We start from the raw sequence: 23,300 nt of genomic DNA, 5'->3' as shown, positions 1-23,300 counted from the left end.
AGTTGTTTCTTGAAAGATTCATTGACTTCTGGATCTGAGCTTCAAGCAATGGTTTTAATCTCCTACAAACTTCAAGACAGGATAACAAATTGAACTGATGATAAGGTCGAAGGATGGAATAAAGGGGGAAAGAAAGGTCCGCGCAGATCACATCTAGCGCAAACTGAGCTGTTTCGTGGCGGTGATGATGGGTGTAAAAATCAATTTTCTACCTCAACGATCGTCTGTCTCAGCTAATCGCGTGCATTATTTTGATAACCTCCGAGCGTAATGATATTGTGCAGGACTCCGAGTAGTTTAGGAGTGTGTGATCAGGATTGTTTGCTTTGAAGACGCCAAAGTATCATATATAAAATGCTACAGGAAGATAACGACACTGATCTTAATAACATAACAAAAGTGGTCCGGAGGAAATGTGAGATGGGTTCATTGGATGGGTCATGAAGTAAGAAATCGTGATTGGTGGAAAGAAAAGAAGGGTCGAAGTTAAAAATTAATGGAGCTCTCAATGAAAACAGCTTCAGAATGTAATTTATTTTCACGCCAATTGGCAATCAATAGCTGGAAATTTCACAGATGTAAAATGTTACGTTTTGCAAATGTGATTTCTTTAAATCTTTCCTCTCGTTTGTTCCTATTTTCTTCCATTTCACCCGACTTTTCTTTCTTCAACTTTCTTGCACTCCCGTAATACTTTGGGCCGATTCTGAAAGGCATTATCTGAAAGATGCGACGGGGAAGAACAACATTCTTTGTCGCTGTAAGCGCATCCCGACTTCACAAGTCGATCAAAACAAACGGGCAAATCGCACAAATCGTATATACATTATAGCATGGATTTCAGCAGAATTTACGGTCCATAAAAGAACATGTAGCTTGAATTGAAATGAATTTGTTTTGTCTGTTCTGCACGCCCTTGTTTCTCAAACTGACGGCAGAAGAGGGTTAGATATATCATCTACAGGATATAGAGTGAAGAGTGTACGTGATGGTAGGGGGTCATTATTCACTGGGGCGAGGTAGAAGATGAAGGGGGCAAAATAAAAAGAGAGTGATCCCCTGTGTAACGGATGAGAGGGAGGCATAGGGTGAGGAAAATACGTATAAAACATAGTTAGTAGAGATTTAAACGAGGAAGAAAACTAGAGGGAGGGATGGGAGGGGGAGGGGAGAGGGGGTTGAGAGCTAGAGTACGAGGGAGAGGGAAAGGGGGAGACTAGAGAGAGAGAGAGATAGAGAGAGAGAGAGACATAATGTATACCTGTATAGATAGCGAAATAAAGTAGATAGATACATGTAGATAGAAAAATAGATAAATAGACAAATAGATAGATGGATGAATAGATAGATAGATGAATAAAAGATAGGGGAGAAGAGAAAGAGACAGACAGATATAGATGTATACATACATGTTTGTATAGATAGATATATATAAACATAAATACATACATACATACATAAATATAGGCAGAGAAACAAATAAATATAACATATACATGTACTGTATATTTAGTGGGAGAGAGGTGGCAGGGAAAGATAGAGGGAGAGTTAGAGAAAGAGAGAAAGAGAGATATAGAAAGAGAGAAAGAGAGAGAGAGAAAGAACTATACTTCTATAGAACATTTTTTACCAGTTAAAAACCAGTTTATTATTCAGTAGCGACCAACAATCAATTGATAATTAATAATCAATATTGCATGACAGAAAGAAAGAAAGAAAGAAAGAAAGAACGAAAGAGAGAGAGAGAGAGAGAGAGAGAGAGAGAGAAAGAGAAAGAGAGAGAGAGAGAATAACGAATTAAGCATTTGAAGGGGATAATAATGGCATGATTTTCAGTAGGAAAATACAGGAAATAACTTCGTGTCAGCATCTCAACTCGGATAAATCATCGTACAACATTGATTGGTACTCTAAGCATTCCTCCATACATCCTACCTAAATAAAGCACATGCAATAACCTCATGTTCTTGAACATCGAACCATACTATAGTTTTCAATGACAGGTTAGATCAGACAAGCAAGGACACACATCAAGAGGACAAATCATGATCAGAAAATACCCGAAGGATGCTTCGTAATTATTAAATGACTTTCTCATTTTTATTTCTCTAAAATCTAGGCTATACGCTAATTTTTGTTTTGAAGGAACCATGAAGGTACGTATAAGAACCAGGTGCGATGATAGTTGCATTTAGTGGGTAAAATGAGTCGCCGACGCAGTACCAAGTGAGCTAAATAACGATTGGTGTGCAATATCTTCCAGATAATTTGTATAACTTAAAATTCGTCTCTCTGTAATTGATTTTCTGAATTTTACAATCTCCCGATCTTTTACTCTTTCCTTTCTTCCCTTTTTTCTCTGTTCCTTCTTCTTCTTCTTCTTCTTCTTCTTCTTCTTCTTCTTCTTCTTTCTTCTTCTTCTTCTTCTTCTTCTTCTTCTTCTTCTTCTTCTTCTTCTTCTTCTTCTTCTTCTTCTTCTTCTTCTTCTTCTTCTTCTTCCTCTTCTTCTTTGTCTTCTTTTTTCTCCTTCGCCCAGAAAAACATCCTGTTGACATTGACATTGACGCGCCGGTGATGGCCGAACACGCGAGTTTTTTTTCTCCGCCTGAAATGCAAAGTTGTTCTTTTTAGTTAAATGCACCGTAAGAAGCGAATATACTATCCCGCTGTGTTGCCTATTTTTGCATAATCCATTTGATATACATGTATATCTTTAGTCATGTAAGGAAGCGTGCGAGAATGACATGGATGACACGCGATAATGAGTGGGATATAGAGGAAGCTAGTCAAGCTACCATGAACTTTTATAATCGCACCCCCCCCCCCCCTCTACAAAGCTTCACTCTTCATAATGATTTCAAAAGTGCCAACGTGTCGAAAGACAATGACATGAAAAAGATGGTTGCTTGTTTCCTTGTTTGTTCGAATTAAACAAAGTGAAAGTTCGGTTGACGGCGTGTATTTTCAAATGAATTTTGTATATGCTCAATAAAACATGTACTGCTAAATTAAGCTGAATTCATGAATATCAACAGTGAAGTACTAAAAGGGAAGTTATATGTGTTGGGAAGAACATAGGCATGATAGTGCATAAGGAGAAGAGAACATAATTTCATATCAAACCAATTTCGATATAGGAAGATGCAACAGTGTCTGCAATTCCACTTGAGGCCTTCCATAGCCAGAAGACTTGCTAAATGCCACTGGCTTGCTTTAATGAAATAATCCTTCATATTTCTGCTAGCGAGCAATTCATCACACGATCTCTTCTACAAATACGTTACTCGTTCCGACTCAGCTTGCTATGTCGTCATCAGAGTGCTCTTTACGTTCACCGTAGCCCTGTTTGTGGGTCTCATATATCACTGTCTAACTTCAGGCTATCATCCCCGGTTTGTACAACGCGTTTGCCAAGTGAACGTATCAGCGAGCGCCGTGACCAGAATATCGATGTCCTGTGAAAGCTGAGAAGCTTCTAACATGGACGTGTGTGGGATGATACGACATTTAAGTGCAGCAAATATCGACTATCACTGTTTTCCTTGTTTTCTTCAGCTGTTTTTAAACGGTTCTCTATCTTTCAATGGCCCACAGTGAAGGTAGAGAACAGTTTAGAAAGAATTTATCTTATGTTAATGCAATGAAGAAGAGGAATAAGATAGCGACGATGGTGATGATGATGATGATGATGATGAAGGTGATGATGATGATGATGATGATGATGACGATGGTGATGATGATGATGATGACGATGGTGATGATGATGACGATAATGATGATGATGATGGTGGTGATGACGATGGTGATGAAGATGATAATGATTATGGTGATGCCAATGATGATGACGATGATGACGATAATGATGATGATGATGATAATGATGATGATAATGATGCTGATGACGATAATGATGATGATGATGATGCTGATGATGATGCTGATGATGATTATGATGATGGTGATGCTAATGGCGGAAGCGATGATTGTGGTGATGATGATGATGACAGCTTAATGTTTTTAAATATTTCTTACAGATTAACAATATAAATTGGAAAATATTTATGTCCTAGTTTTTATACAATTGAAAGGTCAATGGAAAGCATACTTGACAATCCTTTACTAAACTTTCAAAATAAACAAGACATTATTTTTATTGGTACTTTGAACCACTAGGCCATGCAGCTCGTATAATCATACCCATGAAACATTCAGCATTATGATAAAAGAATAATTAATTTGATTAATTCTCTACATTAAAACAAAAATTAATAGAGCTTGAGCAAAACTATGTTCTTTGTTAATTATATGGTATTTTAACTAGTAGTATATTTGAAACAATTGTGAAAGAAATATGATATGTTTTTAATTGTAAATTGTCATGCAATTCAGCCCAGGCTGCGAAATGATGATATTAATAAACTGAACTGAAAGGAAAATGCCGTATTCACATAGCATTTCTTTTTTGGCTATACTCCGAATTCTCAAATGTAAGTTTTCATTTTTTTTTCTTTTTCTCAAAGATCAATTCCTTTGTGTAGCAGGGCATTTTCTTAACAAGAATTGCATCCTTTGATAATTATACTCAAGATTATTGTCTCTCTCTCTTCTTCTTTTCCTCTCTACTTCAAAGTCAATGTCTGTTCTCCCTTTAATTCACTTTCTCTCTCTCTTTCTCTTTCTCTTTCTCTTTCTCTTTCTCATGCTCTCTCTCTCTTTCTATTTTTCTCTCTCACTCTCTTGTTCATCCTCTTTCAGCCAGCTTACACACTTCCCCATTTCTCTCTCTTTCACTCTCTTCCATTTTCCAAGTTTTTTCTTCCTCCTCATCTTAACCCAAAACATTAGCGAACCTTTCTATTTCTCAATATTTCGGCACCACTCCTCCTGATCAATCAGCATGGAGCTAATTGAGGCTCTGTGAAGAAAAGATGCGCTCCACTCAGATGATGGACAGCTAGGTTTGCATCCAGAAACTTCCTATTTTTAAGATAGAATTATAGTCATTACAAATGTTCTCATTATATCTCTAAGTATGGCGCTGTTTCTTCCAATTGTTAATGACATAACAAATAAATCAATACCAAGCATGCAAGGTGTAATAATATGTTGTTCATGCTAATAAATGTATTCTGAAACAATCGAATTTTATTATTTTAATCGAAATAACCCCTCTCAGCCATTGATTAAATACGCCTCGAATCAAAACTAGTGCGGAGTTCGCGTATCTCTAGTCCATAAGTACACTGTGACACTATAGTCATCTCTTTCTGTCAAACATCATCAGAAGCGAAATGTCATGGCATAATCTATTCTACCATTCCTCTCCCAGTGTTTCCACATTACCGAACTTGTGCTCTTATGAAACCCTGGTCAGTGAATAAATTAAGATTTGCTTTCAAGATTGATATACATGTATTTCACCTTTTGTTCTAAGGTTGATCCTCTTGAAGGTAGTATTGCAAACGTCTCCAGAAGCTAACTACGCTAGACATAACTATTATTGAGGTCCGCCGAACAAAATTTGATGTTTGTTAACCGATGTAGATTTTCCTTGTTCTTTTATGTTTTATGTATCTGTTTTTCTTTTGCTTTCTGTGTCAAATCTGTATAATGTATTTTCTTACCGTGTATACTTTTCTGTTTTGTAATGTGGAAAATAAATGAAACGAAAATGAAAATTATTTTAATAAAATGCATGTTAATGGATAGTTGCTGTACATCAATCGCGTCTAATTAGGTAATTCTGTCACTTCTACAAATGTTTCTGAGATCGTATTTTTGGGAAAAGGGCAGGTTTCTGCTCTTAAAGGGGAATTCCACCCTGAGATTACATTGAAAAATTAGGGAAAAATTAGGGAAACGCATTTAACAGTTTGAGCATTATCCAATCGTTATCAGTGAAACACAAATTGGCAACACTGTGATGAATATTGCGAGCTCCTCTCCAATATTCCTGTACAGACTATTTTATAAACTTCCATTTTGTTAATAGTTATTGATGACGGAACAGTCTTGTTTGATACAGGGGTTTAAAAAAAAAATATTTGCAATAAATTTATTTAGAGTGAAGGTATGATTGGAAATTTTCCTTAATAAATAAGGGAAAATATAATTTTTTGAAGCCTTTTAGTACAATACAAAAGGGAGAGAACCTCGCAAGATACGTCACAGAGTTGCCAATTTGTGTTGTATTGATCTCACCTTCAAAAATTCATAACTTTTTTTGTACTTGTAATCGGTTTGTGTTCAAACTCTAACTGATCTGTCACTCCCATTTTCTTATTCTATTAAATCCAACTTAACATTAGGATGGACTTCCCCTTGAAGAATAGTGTGTTTTCATAGGAAAGTCGTCCTCACACTTTAAAAAAATTGTTTTACATCGCTTTATATGTAAGAACATAAATATTCCTTTTCTGGACAATTATGTAGGGTCTGATCTTTTAAACGAGTGTTGAAACATTAGTAAATAACTATCATGACTGTGAACAAACTTTTACGGTAGTTAAAATACACCTTGGCCACAATTAAATGATCGTTGAAATTCAATTTATAAATCACGCATTATCTACGAGTTATATTGTTTTGTTTTATAATTGTCTATTTTTTCATCAGAATTGTTGTTGTTTATTCCTTTGATTGTTTTTTCTGACTTTTGCAATTTTTGTTTTTCCTTTTGCCTTGTTTTTCGCAAGTTGCATGGTTCTACAAAGAATTTCTTTCAAATTGAAAATGCTACCATCCCATTATTTCACGGAACCCTTCGACCGCCCCTACTTCAGAGCTTGTGAACGAGGTTATGTCCATGGCTTGCCACCTCTATAGGCTCTATACCATGGAGAAAACCCACTTCAGACAGCATGCTAAGTGAGGTAACATGAATTTCGATGGCACGGTGGTAACGACCAGAGACTGTTGTTTGTCGTCTACAATGAAAATATATCTCTATGTCGTTTCGCTAGAAGATGTATGTATTTATGTAGACGACACGGCACGTACATTAGATAAATGTGGATAAAGCGTGTGTCAGCCACGGTAGCATTTTGAAGGAGAAAAGGAAAAAGATACAAACTGTCCCGCTCCCGAGAGGTTTGTTAGCCAATGGGTGAAGAAAACAAACTTTGAATTAAAACAGACCCGATCTATCATCAATAACAATTAAAATAACAACAACAACAACAGGAATTTAATATTTTACATGTAGATATTACCAATTACCAATATTACACCAATTTCTACATTAAAAAAAATGGTCAACTTAAAGTTGGTCATCACTGCGAAGTCCCGTCCCATTTTTTCTCGAAGAAAGACTTCCCCTGTCAGTCTATCACCCCTCGTCCGAATCAGTTCCAGTAAAAATAGACTTCCTACCTGAAAATACTGTTATTTTAGTTACTATACTATAAATCTCCAGTCACTTGGTTATAGTGCCCCTTAGAGACATAGCCTAGATAATAGAGTATAGTGGAGTACAAGCTCCGTAGAGGGATGACACATGAACATTTTACTAATGAAACCCAAGCAAGTATAGTTATCTTCATCAGGTGTTACGACTGAAGTTCTATCTCTTGTCTTGATTAGATATCGACTGCAACCAACGATTGAAACTGAGAAACCTTAGACCTGCGCGAGGGCTATACGTCTTGCCCTAGAAAGTACTAGTAGATTGGAACTTTGCTGCCTCTGTTCTAATAAAGAAATATTTAAACGACCCGAAAGTGAGGAAAGGCCATGTGTAACCAAATACCCATTGCGCACGAGGCACCGTTTGCTGACGTAAGCATGCGTCACCGACCTTTGCGGTCGTTGACGCTTCATGTTAGAGTGCCGTTTGCACACAGTGGAAAGGAAATGAACGAAAACATTGCGTTGAATTCGCCTTGTTCAGGTATGACGCAGCAAAGCCGCAACTTTTTTTTAATTTTTGATGACGCAAAATGTAATACACTCCACTGTAATAACACAGAGCTTACTGAATGTGTGCAGGGCCTTTTTTTGCGCGCAGTTGGCTTGCGGCGGATTAACTGGTGTTTGCCCTCATTTTACCTTTAAAAAAAAAATGTTTGATTAGTAAATGTAAAAGCGCGCGAGCGACGTCTCGTGTGCAACGGGAATAAGCTACAGTAGATTTGAGAAAAGTTCATGACAGTTCGCTCTAGCAAGGGATACTATCTACAATTTGAATTGCCCCGTGGTTTACATGGCCCCTCTTCTACATAACCCTATCCTACTCTTCTTAAAATCCCTTAGCACAATTATCAGCAGGAAAGCCCCCAAAAGCAAATGATCTATATATACTACGGGAATAATTTAGACTCCAGATCGAACTCAATCTCATTTCGGTAATATTTTTCTTTACTGTCCCCGGCCCAAAGGCACGATCCCTTTCATCCGTATCGCAGGCGAGGAGTTAGACGCTATGGATGTAGCGATGGGCGGGAAAAGGGATTAGATAGAGTGTCGAATGTCTTATTAACCTCTCCATGATATAATACTTCCATCGGCTTTTTTCAGAAGTCGAGTAATATAGTGTGTCATAATGTAATTTGAAGGTATTTACGCCCAACCAGGATTAAGCTCTCCCTCGATTGCATCCCGATAAGTCGAGATGGTTATGAACCCGGGATGATTTTGAGAAGTCCGAGGCTGTCCAAACAAGAAGAGTGTGAGTGTGAGTAAAGACAAAGAACGAAGGAAGGGTAGGGATTGGTGAACATTTGGGGAAACCGATGGTCGCTATACGATATGACTTTTGATTCTATATATTCAACCCTTTCATCCATAGGGTATGACAATCACAAACTAAGACAGGTATTTTATGATACAGAGTGAGAGAGTGAGAGACTGAGAGAGAGAGAGAGAGAAGAGAGAGAGAGAGAGAGAGAACAGAGAAAAAGAGAGAGAGAGAGGGGGAGAAAGGGATTGGAAACAGAGAAAGAGAGAGAGAGAGGGAGAGAGAGGGATGAGAATGGAGGGGGTACTTCTGGCAGATAACAATTGAGAGAGGCATGAGATATATAACACAATAATAAGGTCTTTAAAAATAAGATGTTGTATTGCCCTTAAGGTGCCAAAAAATAGGTCGGTCGGTCGGAAATCCATTTTTTCCCTCCCTCTTTGGGCTGATATTTCTCAATTTTTTAATGCTTTATAATACATGTTTTTCTTCTAAAAAACGGTAAAAAAAAAAACTTTAAAAAAATGACGACCGTAGATTTCAAGTTTTTTGGGGTCGGTCGCAAAGGGCAATATCACATTTTTGTAAAGGCCTAATAGAGATTTACAAATCATGGACAAAATGAAAACAACGAAGCAATAAAGATATTCATTATCCAATAAACGCTAAAATGCAATAATGCAAATATGCGCTTTTAGTGACTAAATGAGATTATTAGGATTATATAACTTACATCATAATGAGATTTGATGGACAGAGTAAATAAAGCCCTTCTTTAAGCCGATTAGATATAGTGCGAATAACTGACCCCTGCCAAAAATATTTCCCTTGGCATTTGTAAAACTTAAATATTCGTTGCTGAAAGTACAAACGGATGCCAATGATCCCCTCAAACTTTCAATCGTTTTGTTTCCCTGAAGCCCGTTGCGTACGATGTATACATTGCCTGACGTAGGAGGGCGTCAATGACTTGAATGGCCAAAGTAATGTCGTTGAAGAAGAAAAATGATTACAAATGAAAAATTATAACAAATTGATCTTTTGTTATTAATAATTTTAACTGAAAGGTAAGAGCTATACTAGCTTGCCTTCATATACTTTATTAGCGCAGATCGTGACGCAACCGAATTGGCGCATCGTACGCAGCAGGAATATTCATGTCATTGGTTGGGGGACTATGACAGGATCATGCATGCGCTTAAAAAAATTTGACGCATTAGACACCATCGGTTTTCGTTCAAGGATAACTGCTTTCATCATCATGGTCACGTCACGCCTAGGTCCCATATGTCCAATCTTGTGCTTTGACGTAAGCTGACGCAAACATAATATACTATTTTTTTTATTGACGCAACTGTGACCAGACATTTGCTTTTCTGCACACTTGTGTGAATGAAGTTAAAAGAAGAAGGAATAAAAACAAAACAATGCAAATGCTTGTTCAATGAATATGTAGATACGGCTTTCAATATGAACAGTGGTAGGTGGGGGGAGGGGGGGGGGTCTGATGTTATGACATTCTGTCATTCATCAATGTTCATGTTGTTTAATCAACATTGATTTCAGTATTCATTGGCAGTCTTCCGCATGTGGCCTTTGGTGTCCCTCCAAGCTATTTCTTAAGCATGCCAAGTGCACAAGAAACAATTGCACGCACGGGATGAGAATATTTTCTTCGTGGAACTTAATTATGTTGCAACACAACTTTCTTTTCCGCGATGACGTGCTAACGCTTTTGGTGGAGATGATGCAAATCGTATAATTGATTATGCACTTGAATGTGTCTGTCTTACGTCCTCCACCTGTACTGGAGTTATGCATGAGCACAACTCAAGATGTACTCCTCTTTCTCTTTTCTCCTTCTCGACCTTGTGTAATAATGATGATGAGAATACCGAAAATGAGAGAGGAAGGACGGAGAAGAAAGAGAGATGTAGAAGTGGGAGAAGAAAATAGGGATGTCAATTCTGTTTTTTATTCAAGGACTACAGGGTTGCAGTTGAAGAAGGAGAGATAGGGGTAGAATAATTATGGAATGGATAAAGAAAGACAAATATAAAAATTAAGAAACAACAAATAGGGATGAGAGGGGAAGGAGGGCGGGAGAGAGAGAGAGAGAGAGAGAGAGAGAGAGGGGGGAGTTAAGATAGGGAAGAAAAGGTAAATCTCCGTTTACAGTTCGACCAGTCTTTCTTCTTTAAATTAAAAAAAAAATCGTTCTTTTATATTTCAATATCTGTACCTTATTAAGATAATCGAAACAGAAACGGAAAATGTTAAAGGAAAAATTGGGTTTTCTTTAAAATACAATCATACCGAACTTGTCAAACTCTTGATGGATTTTCATGCTTGTCTCCTTTTATTTTATCAACTTATTTTCTACATATTTTCGTGGTGTGAAATACCATAATGGTTAAATGTAATGAAATGAGTCGAGTCTGTACAAAATTCTGAAACCTTTGACATAATGTGTTTGGCATATTGTAGGACTCTGAATCAAAGATACTGTACTGCGTCAAATCACAAAACGTGAGGAATCGCTCCGAATGGGTTAAGCTACAAGCACTCTATAAACTCTGCACGATGATGATGAACACTTGAGGAGGCTCTAAGAGGGATACACGGGCGCCAACAGATTTACCTGGTGTTCAAATATGGCCACTGACAGGTGCTAAGCCGAGCCTCTCACTCTTCTACTTTCTCCTCCTTCTTCTTCTTCCTCCCCTTGTTCTTCTTGTTCTTCTTTTCCTTTCCTCTCCCTTATTATTCTTCTCATTATGTTTCTTCTTCTTCGTTTCCTTTTCATCCTCCTCCTATTCGTTCCTCCTTCTTCTCTTACTTCTTGTATCCTCCTTTTCTTTTCTTTTCTTCTTCTTCTTCTTTTCATTCTTTTCTACAATCTAGTTCAATAACTTCAATTTCATGTTCTTCTCATTCTTCTTTTTCTTGTTCTACTTATTCATTCTTCTTCTGCTCCATCTTGATTTCCACTCCTTCTTCTTTATGACGTATAATAGTCGTAGTTCATGTTATACATGAACGGATTTATTTTAATATTTGCGGAGGAACGATTTTAGAATATTTTGGAAGTATATCAACAAAATAAAGACGAACGGTGTAAGATCTAAACCAAACCTCAAAGAGTCATTAGCGGTTATACCATTTGAACCTCTTCTTCGACTGCAGACGCTGCATGATGTAGAAACAGATTTACGAAATAACATCTGTATTCTTTTATTACAAACATTGTTTATCTTTCTTCTTCCGCTTCTTCTTCTTCTTCTTCTTCTTCTTCTTCTTCTTCTTCTTCTTCTCCTCCTCCTCCTCCTTCTTCTTTTTTCCTTCTTCTTGTTATTCTCTCATCTGGTATTGAAATATTATCAAGAACATTTGTAGATGCTTGTTTTTTTAAAACTATGTTACTGGGAAATATTTACATTTTTAATGTAATCGGAATATTCCCCGAAAACCTTCAGGCAGTTAAAGAAACATAACTAAGTGCATATAGATGAATTAACATCATCGATTTGGCCCGATAACTCAACTTTCATAATAGAGGCAGATGCATAAGACAAACAAACATAATAAATCGAGATAGAGAGAAAGAGGAAAGTAGGTTATACTTGATTAAATCATGGTCCAAATGATTTCCTTAATTTGCCCACCTCTTCGTTTGTCAAATTTCTCATCACGATCTGTTACATTCCGTGGTTACATTTTCATGTTCTACACAGACATTGCACGCAATGCAAGCCTTTACCCGTGGCGCCGCCGCGCTGTAGCGTTCGTCATGTACTCTTCAAGCTGACCACGTGATCACAGCTAAGCATCGTTGCGTGTAACTGTGAAAGGAATTTAGTCTTTCACACCCAGCCGCAGCTCGGCTCAAGCTAGGCGCGCAGGGATATGTTTACACACTTAGCAATAATGAATCGCTGAGTGCCCGCGCAGTGTTTACACTCTAATAAAGACCGTGTTTGATCAGGGTGCCATGAGAGGCTATATGGAAACATGAAACGAGCGGTGTGAACACACGTCCAGGTGATGAAACGGCGAGGAAAAGAGTGTAATGGAATTTGAGAAGCCATGTTACATGAACATGTAGTTGTGTTGCAAACGGGGGATTTCGAAGGATTAAGGAAAGGCGACATGGAGAAAAGGATACTGAAAACATGTACTGGCATTGTTTAATTAATGGTTAGCTCAGGTTGTTCCTTCTTTTATTTTGTTTTGTGGAAATTAGGGACATATAAGAAAACAAATAACATGGAAATGGGTAATAAGGAAAATAAAAGAGGAGACAAATTAAGAAGACGGAGAAGAATTGGAGGTGAGCGGGTGGATTGTACAGAACTGATTGGTGAAAAAGATAGGAAATTGAAGGGGGAAAGAGGAGAAGTAGAAAGAAGTAGAAGAAGAAGGAATAAGAAAGAAGAAAAAAGAACAAGAAGATGATGAAGAAGAAGAAGAAAATGTGAAAGATATAAATACTATATCAAATATTACACGTCGTCTGTTGAGAACCTGAAGGGCGTTAACCCGTAGACTTTGTACATAAATGTAACGTCCTTGGCCTTGACCATCAAATTCCATGACCTTTAATGGCTCAGAGGTAACTCCACCTCCGCGGTGGAATATTGCAGAAGGAAAAATAATGTTCTTCGAAATCCGAGATCTTTTAGCGGGTGAACAACAGCACACTTCTACCACTCGACATGTCAAACATGATATACCTGCTCCGAGAGAAAAATAAGTACAGGCAAGAAAGAGAAAAGGAAAATGAGGTCATTTTAGCGCCTCGGAAATCCTAGGGGAGGATCTTTTCTTGATCAATATAGCCAATATTTAGATAACTTTTAGCGAGGGTTGTTCCCGAGAAAACGGAGGGATCACGACGTATATATTTGCAGCGCATTAGCCGCTTTCGATGTTCGACAATGTTGGAGAGTGAAAGTGATATAAGTCGTATTGAGTGAGGTAGAGAGAGAGAGAGAGAAAGAGAGAGGGAGAGAGAGAGAGAGAGAGAGAGAGAGAGAGAGAGAGAGAGAAGCTCAGAAGGGGGGGGGGGGAGGGAGGGCAGAGATAGAGGTACAATGTACGGGGGATAAGAGGAGATACAGAAAAAAGAGAGAGAGAGAGAGAGAGAGAGAGAGAGAGACTCATAGGGGAGGGGCAGAGATAGAGGTACAGTTGTACGGGGGGAGAAGAGGGTGTACAGAAAGAGAGAGAGAGAGAGGAAGGGAGGGAGAGAATGTGTGTGTAAGAGAGAGAGAGAGAGAGAGAGTGAGTGAGATATTGTTGGGGGAGAGAAAAGTTATCTAGAGAGGGAGTGAGGGGCGGTTTCATGGGCACGATGGTGTGTGTGGGGTGAATGCATGCGTGCGTGTCTGTGCGTGTCTGTGCGTGTGTATTTGTGTGAGAGGGGGAGAGAAAGAGAGAGAGAGAAAGAGAGAGAGAGAGAGTGTGTGTGTGTGTGAATATATATGAAGGAGAGAGGTGAAGAGAGAGAGAGAGAGAGAGAGAGAGAGAGAGAGGGGACAATGGAAGGAGAAGGGGGTTACTTTGGAAAACAGGGAAAAAAAAGGGAAGGAGAAAAACACCAAGTAGATAGATAGATGGATAGATATATCGAGAGAGATAGAGACATAGAGATAGATAGAGAGATAGAGAGAGAGAGAGAGAGAGAGAGAGAGAGAGAGAGAGAAGGGGGGGGGGTAATTGGGATAGAGATAGATATCGAAATATATATGTATACAGATTGGTGTGTATACATTAAAGAAAGAATAAAGAGGGAAAAGGAATGAGGAAGGCTGCACAAATGGAAAATATGAGGCTAATAATATAATAGGAGAACGAGAATGGAAAGCAGTATTGAAGAGGGGTGGATGAGAAGGAGGACAGAGACAAGTCAAATAATGACACTGAAAGTAACTGGAGCGCTGGAAGCAACTGTGACCGGTCTGACGGTATCCCACGGCAGCAGGGGATTTACAGTCCGACAGCTGTCGAGAGATGGCGAGACGATTGGAAGGAGCTGAGCGACCCGTACATGCTTGCCTCGACCATGGAGGGCATAGACAGGGGAACAATTTTAAAAGATTGGAGGGAAGCAAGTGGGTAAGAAGGTGCGTGCATAAGGAGCCGATTTGTCCATAAGATGGGAGAGTTTAGGGACCCCAGTGTACCATGGGGGTCAGCGAGGAGACGCCACTAACTTGAAGGACCTAAACGATTAGTGCACGGTCGTCTCGGGGGGAGGGGGCCTAGTCATGGGATTTTGTTTAAGGGGATGGAAGCAGGGGTGTAGCCAAAAGGAGGAGATCTCTAAGGAGCTGATCGACCTTTACATGGTCGTCTTGACGACAGGGGAAGAAGCATTGGTAGGGGAAGTTCAGATGGGGCTAGAAGAGCAGGGGTGTATGCTGATCGACCCCAACATGAGCGTCTTGGTGGTAGGGAATGGACATGGTAATTTTAAGGAAGCCATGGTCGGAGGGGTATAGCTAAGTAAAGGTATGTATGGGAGTGAGCGACCCGCATATGGCTTGGTAGCATTAAATTAAAATGTGCCATTAAGGGTGACAAAGGCGTGGTCCAGTTAATGCGGGAAATTTTCTCAGCAGTGCTAACGGCACTCCTTATATTAACCACGACTGCCTCCCCGTTCAGCTAACTGTTAAGGATAAGAAAGCAGAGAGTAATGGTAGCTCGTATGTTGGCATATTCATATCGGGACGAAGGGAGGGGGAGGGATTGAATCCCCATGGAGCTAAAAATCTGGGGAAGTATTGGCCTGTCATATAAAAAATGTAACAGAATAATATGCAACAGGAGATTCCGAAAATACCCGGGGGTCTATAATCTCCCTGGTCACAAAACAATTTCAGAGGAGAGAACTGAATTAGATCATGGACACAAAATGTATAGAGTTTGTTTCATTTCTGGAAACTTTGACTGAGTTTCATTTGAAATAAGAATTCAGATACACTTCGAATAACTTTGTCTACTAGCCTTCATTGTCTCTCAGTCTTTGCAAATCACTTCGGCGATTATAACTATCTGTTGACATTGCTCAATTTGTCTAGTGCCCTCCAGAGGCGATATTTGTAGAAAATGCCTCAGAGGGAATACACCCTAATCCCGCTTCCCGTTAACACCAGCCCTAGGGATAACAAGTTACTTGAAAGCATATTCTAGGAACGTAGTGCTTTGACACTAGTACACTCTTGGGTATGTTGAAAGAACAAGGTTGCTAGATCCATTCCTACTCAAAATGTAGCCCTAAGGGGATTCCAAAGAGGTTCAAACCCGAATACTTGTTCGTCAACTGTACAAATATTACAACAAGACACTATCATGTCACGTAATCCGAACGTAATACCCAGGGAATTAAAACTACCCTTCACATTGAATACTCCAAAGTTTTTCAATCACTTTTTTCATTTTTATTTTATTTACTTATTTACTTTATTTATTCATTTATTTAATTCATTCATTCATTCATTTATTGAGTTATATTATTGGAAAAGAAGACCTTCGGGTTATAGTTATTTAGTTAACCTTTTTCTCTTCCCGGCATCCATGTGACTCTTTTCCAAATGTACTCTTGTTTTGTATTCAATGATTATCTTTGTGTTTGCCGAATAAATAATAAATAATAATAATAGTATTGGGTTGGGGGAACGAACGTATAGTTAACTTTGAACAAGCGTTATATGTGAATCGACGAATCCCAACTTCGCTTTTATCTTTCAAAATTGTTTTTTTTTTCCATCCCGGAGACTCTACGATCCCTCCTTCGATATGCCTCCGTAAAAGCAGAGACTTGATCAACTCACTGGCCATGCTGGTAAAATATGAGCAGCAGCAATGAATGATTCGAGAAAACGATCGCGAGGTCAATCGGTACAATTTCAAGATCATGAATGGGAAGGAAACTCTGCCGCTTTTTTTTTTTTTTTGCTGTTCAGGGTAAGATGTGAACCTATTCGAGTTGAAGGGTATTGAAGTGGATACTAATGAAGAAAATTGATCCCTAGAAACACTGCGAAGTGCTCCGGACCTCGGGAATTTGACACTATATGTGGTGGTATTGCTTTGGCATTAACTCTCGGAAAAAATACGGAAGAGAAAGAGAATAACATTGATAGGTCCGAGGAGTAGAGAGAAAGGAAAAAGTAAAATAAATAAAAGGGAAAAAAGGGGGGGGGGAAGACTAATAAATAAACATATATATATAGATAAATAAATGAATAAATTGATGGATGGATAGATTGTGAGAGAGAGAGAGAGAGAGAGAGAGAGAGAGAAGAGAGAGAGAGAGAGGGAGAGAGAGAGAGAGAGAGAGAAAGAAGGGGGATTATGTAATAAACATACTATGCAGCATGTAGAATAAAATATCTAAACAAATTATATAAAGCTAATCTTAAACAGTGCTGATAAGCTGAACACGCGTGCCTATTCGCTGTGAAAAGATGCGATAAATCGGCTATATTTACTTTCAAAGGGTTAGTCATCCTAAATGGTGACGAAAAGGGATAGATGTAATGGATTTCACGCAAGCTTGTTAAGAGTTAAATAGGATTCTGATATATCTTGTCATTGTGAGTTGCCTTGGCCTCTGGGGCTCTAATAGATTGCTAAATTGCTTCACCGTGAATGTAACAGCATGGCAGATAGAGGGTATGAGATTTTATATAACATCGAAGTAGATCCTTTTGATTAGAGGATTGTTGGTCACATGATATTCAATAAATAATCTATTCAACGACTACGTCATTGAGTGTGCATTTTGGGGTTTCTGCGACCCGTATTTTTGGATAAATATTTGTTGATATATTTGTCGATATGTTTGCTGTTGTTGAAGGGATACATTTTTATATATTTTTTTGGATATATTTTTTGTTGATATATTTTTTGTTGATCATTTTTGATGATATACTTATCGTGGACATATTGTACATATATACTTTTTAAACATATTGTTTACATATTTGTTGATGTTATATAAAACAAATGAATAATGAATGTTTTCATTCGTTCAATAGTGCGAATATTTACATCGTTGAAAGATTAATGTTCCATTGAACTCATCATCATTTTGTATACCATTCCAGTTGGACTCCAATGTATATTCCCCCCCCCCCCCATCTTATCCAACATGGATACACTGCATTAGCAGGACAAATATTCTGTCTTTGAAATGATAATCATCGTCTTTTGCAACAGATTCTTCTTTTGACTTTCTTCAAGTTTTAGGGGGGGGGGGGATAATATTGTTTACCTATTCAAAATGAATCTTTAAAATTCCTCTAAGCCAAAACTATTATATCCAATTAAAACCCGAACCTCTCAAATCGTAGAAACAATGGTAACAATATCAATATATCGAAACATGGAATACTGTTATGGTTAAGTAAACATAGTCAGGATAATGAGAGAGAGAGAGAGAGAGAGAGAGAGAGAGAGAGAGAGAGATAGAGAGAGAGAGAGAGAGAGTATGCAAAATAAGTAAAGGAGACAGTAGCAGAAAAAATCAATAAAGAAATAACAGTGATACCTAATCAAACAAATCGTTGTATTAATGATAAATAGGTTAGCTCATACCTTAGATAAGACTGCAGTAGATGCATGCTACCATTACACTAATTATGAAAAAATAATATTTGAATTATTATTTAGGTCCTGATCTTATAAAGAGTTGCGATTAATCGCAACTTATTAGTGATTGATATCAATCGCAACCAGTGGCGTACGCAGGATTTTTCAAGGGGGGGGGGGGGGGGGGGGGGGGGGGTTTATAATCGGGTCCAAAATTTCGCAACGACTCAGGAAAATCGCGCGGCAAAAATCGCTCAGTGGGGGGGGGGGGGGGGGGGGGGGGGGGGGGGGGGGGGGGGGGGGGGGTAAGAGGACACTTTTTTTTTTTTTGTCTCAAAATTTGAAAAATTGACATTTTGCTCCGTTGGGGGGGGGGTAAGGTCACCTTTCTTAGGTCAGCCATGGGGGTGATTTTTTTTTTTTTTTTTTTTTTTAATAATTTATAAAAAAAAAATAAAGGGGGGGGGGGGGGGTTTAATTTTTTAGGGGGGTTTACATACATAAAAATACGGAACAATTAAAGGGGGGGGTAAACCCCCCAAACACCCCCCCCCCCCCCCCCCCCCTGCGTACGCGCCTGATCGCAACTATGTACAAAACAAGGCCCTGATGTTCATAAAACAAACGTTCAATCTACCTTGCATTTATTTATGATACGCATGTATTTCAGAAGGCAACGTGGGAATAAATGACATTGGGCATGTGATGGCGACATTGAAGTTCGAAGAATTCACTCCATTGATCTGAGTAAAAATATACTGATTTCAAACATCGATTTTAAGGATAGAAGAAAAAACGAAATAACAACATCGAAGATAATTTGATAAGTTTGGATGAGTGTCAAATTTGCAAATGAACGTGTTGTTTGATTTATGTTATTAAAATCACCTAATTAATCACCTTTCATTATCAAAGCGTTCCATATTTTCGTAATGCCTCGATAGTCAATATATTTCAAGGTTCTCTCTCTCTCTCTCTCTCTCTCACACACACACACACACACACTCTCTCTCTTCTCTTCCCCTCTCCATATTTCTTATTTTCTTTTGTTTGTAATTATTTACAAAGATAGATAGTAATATTATTTAAAGTGAATCAAATAATATTTAAACAAAATCATTTAGTATCCCGAAATGAACCAAAAACAATATAAAACATAAATAATGTATCCACAGTTCCTAAATCATTATTAACGGTTATTCACACAAAATCTGAATAAAAACATTCTCCCTTCAACTTGCTCGTTGTACAAGAAGTTGTTTGGACTATCTACTCAATAAATACATGGATTAGACAGTATTGGATGTTAGCATAATAGGATCCAAATCCCGAGAAACTGCTCTCAGATTCTAAGCAAAAAAGTCGATGTCCTCTTTGGTTTCATACCGTTAACTGATTATTGTCATGCCAAGGAAGTATGATGAAGATCTCCCTAATGATTATTTTACACATGTACAGACAAATAGTACATGAATAATGACATTATATGGCCAGACTTCTACCCATTCCAGTCCTTATCAGAAATCAGACAATACGTCTTTTTAAAAGATAACTTGCCCTAAATAGCTAGCATGATACCGTGACGTTCAAGATGCTTCGGACGGCCTGGGAATTATTCCTGGCTCGACTTAAAGCTGTCTGTCGCCACCTTGCGTCTAGACAGCGTAGAGGGATTGACTGATATCATAGAATTACAGTCATATATCAGGGGAGATGGAAGTGTTATGCGATTAGCTACAAATCAATAAGACATGAACCTTCATTTCGTAGTCATTGGTGGAAACTGGGTTGTTCATCACATTGTTCTGAAATTGAAGTTATTATTAGTTCATTTGTTTATATCTTGTTATTACCAAAAGCAAAAGCAGAACTACGGAGCAATCGTAAAGTGGGTATTTTGTTTCCCATCTCAGTCCTCTTCTTTTGACTATTGTGAGGATATAAATTCATATTTATTAAAAGCGTAATCCAATACCCGTTTAACATCAAAGTAATAGATATTAATCATATAAAGCCTATCTGCACTAGTTGGGCCAGGAGAGACTAGATCTCCTGACAGGTGGTTATCTCATCAAATCAGCTCTGAATTAACACTGATAAGAAAAAGGGGACCGTGGCGGGGGGGGGGGGGGGGAACCAACGGTCACCGCTTAAGCATTGTTCGCTATATAGAGGGCGGAGGTATAAGAAGTTTAGTGGGGATTTAAGCATAACACCAGACATCGACAATTGTACCATGCTTCGACCCATTTATTTTTATGACGAATTTTAAAAGTCAAATAGCAGTTCAGAGTGAGGAAAAAGAACGCGAATCCTGGAATTACACATCAATTGCACTTATCTGTCCAAGTAAAAAGACGATTTAAATAACGACAGGATCTTGTGTCATAATGGTGATGTGTTTTCCATTTTCTCGAAACAACGTTACTATACTTTGTTCAGAAATCTTTCAAGCATGGAAGTTACAAGGGAAAATGGATTTGAGATAGACGTAGTTAGATATCGATATGCCGAATGTATTAGTACCTTGGGGTTTGTCTTTTATGATGCATTTCATATCATGATAAATGACGGAGAAAAGGGAAACATTTAAGATATACAAAATATAATGGCAGGAGTGATGTACTGACAAACATAACTCACAATTAAGCTCAATATTCAGGGAATATGAACTATATCGTACGGCCCTTAGAGCAAATAAAACACACAAAGAAACTGTTAAATGTCGCGCGACCACAACATGAACACTGTAAAAGAATAAACGCGTGAAAAGAAAACTGCTTTTAAATGATGTCCTAAAAACGTGACTATCTCATATAAATAATACCAGCAATGATTTTATAACGATGTGCGCAACGACAGATCTGGTGCTGGGGTACACTGCTCAACACTTTAAACAAAAAATCATGCGGAATACTCCTTCGACTCCTTAAAAGCATCTTTTTACAATGTTAAATCTGAGATGCATGGCCCTACGTGTTATCAGTGTCTGTGATATGGTGTAATATTGAAGACCTAACAAAATTGCGCTTCAAAATGACCATAAAGTGCCTCAAAAAAGTAAAACATTTTAAGTGACCGGTGTTACCATATTCATTTTCCTCAATAGACTGTAGTTATTTATAATATAATATAAAACAGTTAGGAAAACGAATTTTGAAATTTCGATTTCCAATCATAACTATATTGATAATCAGACAGGCGATCGGCTTGTAAAAGTCAAGGGATTCCTGACTGACCTACAGTTTGTAAATGTTTATAATTATGATTACAGCATGAGCTAAATCCAGAACTTTGTTTCAGAATCTGAGGCAATGTTATCGAGTCACTTTAAAATCCCGAGAAATCGCTAGATATCTTGGCGTCAATGCATTTTGTAACCAATACATTTGTAATCAATGTATTACATGACAAATTGAGAACTTCATGAGCTTATTCATTCAACTCCGACAAGTTCTGGCATTTCTGTGCAGCAGCTATCAAAATGCTTCGAAAGACTATCTTCATCTCCACTACGCCTGATTATTAAGACATCATGAACCAATAACCAATACATTTGTAATCAATGTATTACATGACAAATTGAGAACTTCATAGCAGCAGCTATCAAAATGCTTCGAAAGACTATCTTCATCTCCACTACGCCTGATTATTAAGACATCATGAACCAATAACCAATACATTTGTAATCAATGTATTACATGACAAATTGAGAACTTCATGAGCTTATTCATCCTACTCCGACAAGTTCTGGCATTTCTGTGCAGCAGCTATCAAAATGCTTCGAAAGACTATCTTCATCTCCACTACGCCTGATTATTAAGACATCATGATTTATGCGTGTTTCATACGCCAAAACAATGCTCTGCTTCAGCTTCGTTCACACATAACTTGGTAAAGCGGCTCAAAAACCCAACGCGCTAACTTCAAATTATGTTACGTGTTAATGACTAGCGATACGATTGAGGGGGGGGGGGGAGTAGCTGGGCGCATTACAGTCCCCCCCCCCCCCCCCGAGCATACTTCCTTATCATTTTGTGTATCAAAAGATGAGACAGGAAGTGATTAGGGTTAGCTTTAGTGTCAAATGCAGGGATGAAGACAATATTTCGATTTTTGTAGGTGTTATCAGCAAGTATCGTTACAGGAGTGCTGTATAACGAATACAAAAAATGTATAACGAATACAAAAATGTATAACGAATACAAAAATGTATAACGAATACAAAAAAAGTATAACGAGGCCAAACATTTCTAACGAGTACAACAAATTAAGTGCCCTATGCTTATACCAATTAATTTGCCGCATCGTTCTTTATTTTAAAGCGGTTTACTGTATAGCGTCTGAACGACCCTTTTGTACTACATGTCATCTGGAGAGCTTGTCTCCTGGTTTGAACCATGGATATACGAGGATATCTATTTTTGAGTTACGGCGCTTTATCAGAAATTGATATCTGCAAGTACTGCCCCTCGTGTGTTTACAAATGATCCAAATAACCTGTTTTATGATCAAAACATTGCGAAGACGGACGATGGTTATCTTGAGTTTGGTTGCAGGGGGTAACACAGACTGTATCTAAAAACGCTGAGAGAAGGCTATAGCAAAAGACGCTGATATAATATATCCTTCAGCAAAATTCTGATTATTGCAATAACATAATGTTTGATGCATAACGGATGTACATGTATACACATGAGATGCTATTACACAAACGTACCGCTATTTACTAGACCCTATAAAACAGCTGCAGAAATAATGGGAATAATTACAAAATAACAGCACCTACTTGGACATTGTGTGTACTGTGTACACATCTTTTCATAGCTATCTTGTGGCATACTGAGTTTAATTGTTATATTTTAATGTTGTTATATTTCATGCAATTCAACCAAGCTTTTGTAATGTCAAGGACGGTGTCCATGCAATTAAAAATGGTATCATTATCATAACAATGATTCGATGTTCCTGCCCGACGGTATATTATGTTAATAACACTAACTACGATGCATAAAGAATCAGG

Source organism: Strongylocentrotus purpuratus, unplaced genomic scaffold (assembly GCF_000002235.5).
Source record: "Strongylocentrotus purpuratus isolate Spur 01 unplaced genomic scaffold, Spur_5.0 spur5_scaffold_16, whole genome shotgun sequence".
NCBI lineage: Eukaryota > Metazoa > Echinodermata > Echinoidea > Camarodonta > Strongylocentrotidae > Strongylocentrotus > Strongylocentrotus purpuratus.
This window is presented reverse-complemented; position numbering follows the sequence as displayed.